Raw genomic sequence first — 6000 nt, forward strand, 5'->3', positions numbered from 1 at the left:
GTGTTTCAAAATTCAACATAAATCTACTAAAACACATTTATCATGAGTTACTTGGTCGATGGTTTCTAAATCCATAATCCACATAGGATAATACTCAATTAATAAAATTGTACTACAAACTAAAGTTTCATTACTTTATACGAAATAAGACAATATCATTTTAGCTATGTGCATCCACAGGCAAAATAACTCTCATTGTTTCAGTTGCAAAAAATTATCTTGTTTATGTCTCTTCTTCTAGTATGTTTGCCACTTTATCATTTTAATTCCTTGTTCTTGTTCTTGTTCTTTGAGCCTTGTATGACCTTTTTTCCTTACTTGGACTTACGCCACTTACTTTTGAAACCATAAATAACTTTTGAAACTTGACTTTACAATGTATGCATGAGTACCTAGTTTAGTTGTCTTATAGGCTCTTGCCATCTAATCCAATGTGGTGAGAATTATCAACAAAAGTCCTTATATTCTTATTATGGGTCATACACTCCCACTTTCAAGAAGAGATCATTCTATTGCATGAACTTATTATTCATTTTGTTAGGTTGTCCTTGGTTGACTTTAGTTTCATAGTTATATTTGACATTATATCAAATTTAATGATTAACTGTCTTCATTTAGGGACTGCAGTTTCTTCAAACTTTTCTATCAAAACCATATGACATCTGTAGTTAAGTATTACTAGTATTCTTATATTAGCTTTTTATTTATGTAACTAGTCAAGATATCACACAAATTTTACTTATTAAATGCGTGATATGCGTGCACATCACATTCGTGCAAGGCACAATTTAAGTTCTTATCCTTTAATCAATTGCGACTATATCATAACCTAGTTTACCGGTTCCAAGGCCTTTTACTCATCTAGGATATAATGCATCTTTAAATGTTATATATCAAAATTATCCCTATTCAATTTCATCTTCATTCAAATCAACCATCATATTCTAAGATATTATGGTTAATTAGATCACAAAGACTTATCAGACATAATTTAATTAATGCAACCAAAAACATATCAATTATCGTAATTATACATTAAAATTTAAAATATCTCATATAAGACACAAAATCGTAAGTTTACTACGTTCCCAATCATTTTTCATGACTCAAATGCTTGACATTTTAAAATTCAATTTAATTATGTTAATATTAATTTTAGATAAGAATTTCACTAAATTCTATTAATCTCAAAATTTCCACATTTGACAATCTAAAGTGTGATACAAAAAATGTATCATTATTATGACTAAGATCATTCCATCAACCCGTACCATTCTTAAAGTTACTTTATCTATGATAAACTCTCTATGCAATTAACGGTAGGTCAAATACCTCGCATTTTATTAATTTTGAAAATAACAACAAAGTAGTGAATTTTCTCATGTACATAACCATGCATCACTCTTTAGCAAGTTGTAAAGTATTCACAGTCCCAAAATATTTATTGTATTTTTTCTCGAATAAGATCATTTATTACAAGGGCTAATGGTCAAGTATGAATATAATTAGATTATATATACTATTTCTTTTCCAATTAAGAAAGTATGACTTACTTTTAAGTCATAATCTTCATTTTATATACATAGTCTCAACATGCACCATTACATCATCAAATGGTCACATCTTATACTTAATGTGATAATCCTTAGTGAGTAAGCTTGTATGAATTAGAAACATATGTTTTTGAAACACCAATATGTGTTTTCATGAGCCAGAATGAGGTATCACAAGCCTTTATGTGTCGTAGAACCCATAAAACATATTCCATATGCCGATCCAAGCAACACAAAGTTGTCACGTACAGGTAATGGGTTTTACACTCCAATACATGTCAGAAATAGTATCTCACAAGCTGTCACGCATTGAAACATGGTCCCACACACCTTCACAAAATGAAATGGTATCTCATGTGCTTTCACGTGCTGAAATAATACATGCAAGCACGTTTAAGTGCTGAGAGAGGTTTTTCATAAGCCTCTATGCGTTTTCACACACCGGTGATCTACTGTTATGGTTGTTATTGACAAGTCAACTGATGACTAATCAAACTCTAATCATTGATCAGTCAATTGACCTAGGTAAATGTTGATCAGTTCAGTTTAACCCAGTTGACCATGGGTTAACCAGTTAACCAGCGGGTTTGGACAATCTATTAACCAACTGGGTTGGACAGTCTAGTTTTCCCAACTAGATTGTAACCTGAATCAGTAGCACAGAACCCTAATTTTTGGCCTTTCAATTTGCCATCTTCCAGTGGAAAATGTTAAGGCTTTTATGGCTTTCATATTGGTCATCCTACTCAAATAAATGGCAGCTACCAACGTCACTGAAATTCAATGATACAACAATGAGAAAAACATGGCTTGGGTCTCGATTTTGGCCTTTTAATCCATCAATTCAACACTGATTTTGATGCGATCTTCAATCTGAAACATGTAAAATGTATCCAACAATTATTCTAATCTGTTTCTAACATCCAATTTTATGTAATTTGACCAAATTTAATTCGTGCCCATAAATGAATTTTAATAAAATTCAATACATAAAATATATATATTCCAAAATTTGATTTCGCAGAATAGATGACATATATGCAACCAACATTTTGATACTAATATTGAAAAATATAAGCATGTCATAATCATTCTGTAATATCACAACAAACATAATGTGTATCTGATTTTGGGGTGATTCCAATGGGCTACGAGGATCAACATGAGTCATTTTCCATGACACAATTTGCTCACTATAGTTTCAGATTGCATCCTTTTGGGAGGCATGGTCTCTATGCTTTGGTTTATGGGAGAAAAAGGAAAATTCACTCTTTCATAAAAATGACGTAATTCCACTGTTTTAGGGAGGCTTTTTTCGTCATTTAAATGGGTCTCAAACTGCCAATAACTTCCCCACCAACTGCCTTTTGATAGTTAAACAAACCGTGTTGGGTCAATCCATCATGGGTGTATCCAAACCTAATAATATGATTAAATTATTTTAAATTAATAATAAAATAATATTTAATTATATAACATATTTATATAAAAAATATATATACATAATTTTATTATATGAGAATATTTTTTATCAAAAAAGATAAATAAAAGAATGTCTTTTTTTGATAGGCCAAATGACTTATTCCCTGCCTAAGATATAGTGAAAACCCAACGTGATTCTCAGTAACTTTCAAAACCTAAATACTTACTCATCCGTTAGTTTTGGTTGTTATAGCTAAAGGTAAAATTGTTATTTAAAAATTTTAATTTAAATACAAAAACTTTTTTTTTCCCTTTTAGTTTTAAAAATTAACCATTTCCCCCTAATTCAAACTTTGAAACATTGCGTTTACACCACCAAAAATTTCATTTCATCTTTTCAGTGGCCGTTCTTCCTAGTGTTTCTCTCCAACAGCATCTCCCCTCCCTCTATGGTGATTTCTCTATACAAAAACCACTAAAAATTTGATTAAAATGGTTTAATTTTATTCCACAAATTTGTGCGAAAATCGCATAGATTCGTACGCATAGATTAGCCGAATGGCATTGCATAGACAACGTCCACATCTGTACAACATAGTTTGATAGATCTATGTGTCACCAACACATAAATCGTTGTACGGAGCTGTTGATTTTTGCACAGATTTGTGTGAAAAAATCTGACCATTTTGATTAGATTTTTAGTGGTTTTTACATTGAAAAACAACCAGAAAGGAAGGAGAGATGCTATCGAAGAAGAACACTAGAAAATATGGTCGTCAAGAAGATGGAATAGAGTTTTTGGGTCAAAAATGTAATATTTCAAAGTTTGAGGGGACAATTGTTCATTCTAAAATATATATAATGGAGGTGGAAAATTAATTTTTTAAAATTAAGTTAAGGGAAAATAGTTAATTTTTAAAATAAAAAAAAAGAGAAATTAATTTTTTATTATTCTAATAAACTAGAAAAAATAATTAATTTTTAAAATTAAGAAATAAAAAGAAATTAATTTTTTTATTAAATAAAACTTTTTAAATAATAATTTTATTTTTAATTTATAATTATTAAAATAAATAAATAAATAAATATTTAATTTTTTAAAAATTAACTGACATCATTATAGATTTTCATTATACGTTAGTGGGAATAACCTTTTGGCCTTCCAGATGTTATAGGGATTCACTGTACAATCATAATTTATTCATTTATTCCACGCGTTCTGCAAATACAACTCGTACTGGACCCACCAATCACGCAATTTAATCTTCTGATTGTTACTGGGGCCCTCAATTTTATCGGCCCCACCACCGTATCGTTCTTGTATGACAATGGGCAACTGTCACAGTGAAAATACAGGAGGAGATTTTGGTAATTTAGTTAGGCAGAAAATAGGGTAAAGTTGAATTTAGAAAAAAGTAAAAAAAGAAAGCCAGTAATAAAGAAAAAGAAGGATCGTGGTCCCCGCTTAGGAATCATTTGATGCAAAAATAATGGCTGCTTTTAAGTGCCACTGTATTTTCATTTTAATTTCATATTTGCCCTTTCATAATTTTGAAATCATTTCGGGTAAGGTTTTGAAAAGTAAAATGCTCCCGAGATCATTTTTATTTTTAGTTTTTAATATTTATTTATGCTATATAAATATTAGGCCAAACGATTATTTCCTACCCAAAGTATGTGTTTTTGTCAAGTTTCCCTCTATTAACTTTAATAATGTTATTTACCCACCCGTAATCAGTTAAAATTAATGATTTTAAGGGTAGAATCGTTATTTTATCTGTATTATTAAAAATAAACTTAAATTTGATTTTATTTTCCCCCCTAAACCCTAAAAGCTAACAATTTCTCCCAACCTAAGTTTTAAAAAATTACATTTTCCCCCCTAGGGTTTTCAATTTTCTGAGTTAGTTTTCCAACGCCCTTTCTTCCTCTTCGGTGACCTCCAGGCCACTCCTTTTCCTCTCCGACGTGGCCTTCTTCCGACGGTTGTCCTGGAAACTGTCGTTGATGAAGACAACTTGTCTTTGTCAAGACCGACCAAAGACGAAGACGAGGTCTTTATCAGTCTTCGTCTCGACTCGACGATCGTGCCTAGCATAATTCCAGAAAGAGGCCGCGCGGGAGAGGAAGAGGAGTCTCTTGGAGGTCGCCGAAGAGAAAGAAACGACACGAAAAAACTAACTCTGAAAAATTGAAAACCCTAAAAGGGAAAACGCTGTTTTTTAAAACTTTGGTGAGGGAAAATTGTTAGTTTTTAAAATTTTCGGGGGGAAATGAGATAAATTTTTCAGGGGTTAGAGTTCCGTTAAATTCAACAGCCCATGGGTGGGTAAATGGTCTTATCAAAGTTTATGCGGGGAAACTTGACAAAAGCGCATACTTTGGGTGGGAAATAGTCATTTGGCCTAAATATTAATATTTATCAACCAAAATTATATAATTTATAATTAAAATAAACAAGTGATTAGGATAATTACTATTAAATTTCATACAATTAAGTAGGATTAAGCAACCTAAATTAAATTAAGTTATATACTTAACAAATGAATGAAATATAATTTAAAAGTAGAAACTTCAAAAAATAATAGAAATTTCCCCTGGTTAAAACTTATTCTATAATGGCTTGCAAGATATTACTTAATTGCTCATGCACCTTGTATTTTAGCAACCAAAACTTAATGGTAGGGTATTTTAGTATTATTAAAATTTCAGTGGGATTTTTGTTATTATATTATACTTCAAGGGGAATAATTTAATTAACTATATAGTAAATATAAAATTTTAAAAATTACAAGTCTTTATAGCACTTATGTTAAATATGTTATGAAAAGGCCAAAGGACTTACTCCCATCCAAAGTATGTCGATTTCTCAAATTTTCACTTCTTAAATTTGAAAATCTCAAACACTCACTCACTGATGGTTACAGTTAACGAAATTCTAACATTTAAAGTTTAATCTCTTTTTTCCTCTCTAAATACTACAAACTAAAAGTCCTCCGCTTAGGTCAAGTTTTAAAAAATGATA

Source organism: Mangifera indica, chromosome 13 (assembly GCF_011075055.1).
Source record: "Mangifera indica cultivar Alphonso chromosome 13, CATAS_Mindica_2.1, whole genome shotgun sequence".
Lineage (NCBI taxonomy): Eukaryota > Viridiplantae > Streptophyta > Magnoliopsida > Sapindales > Anacardiaceae > Mangifera > Mangifera indica.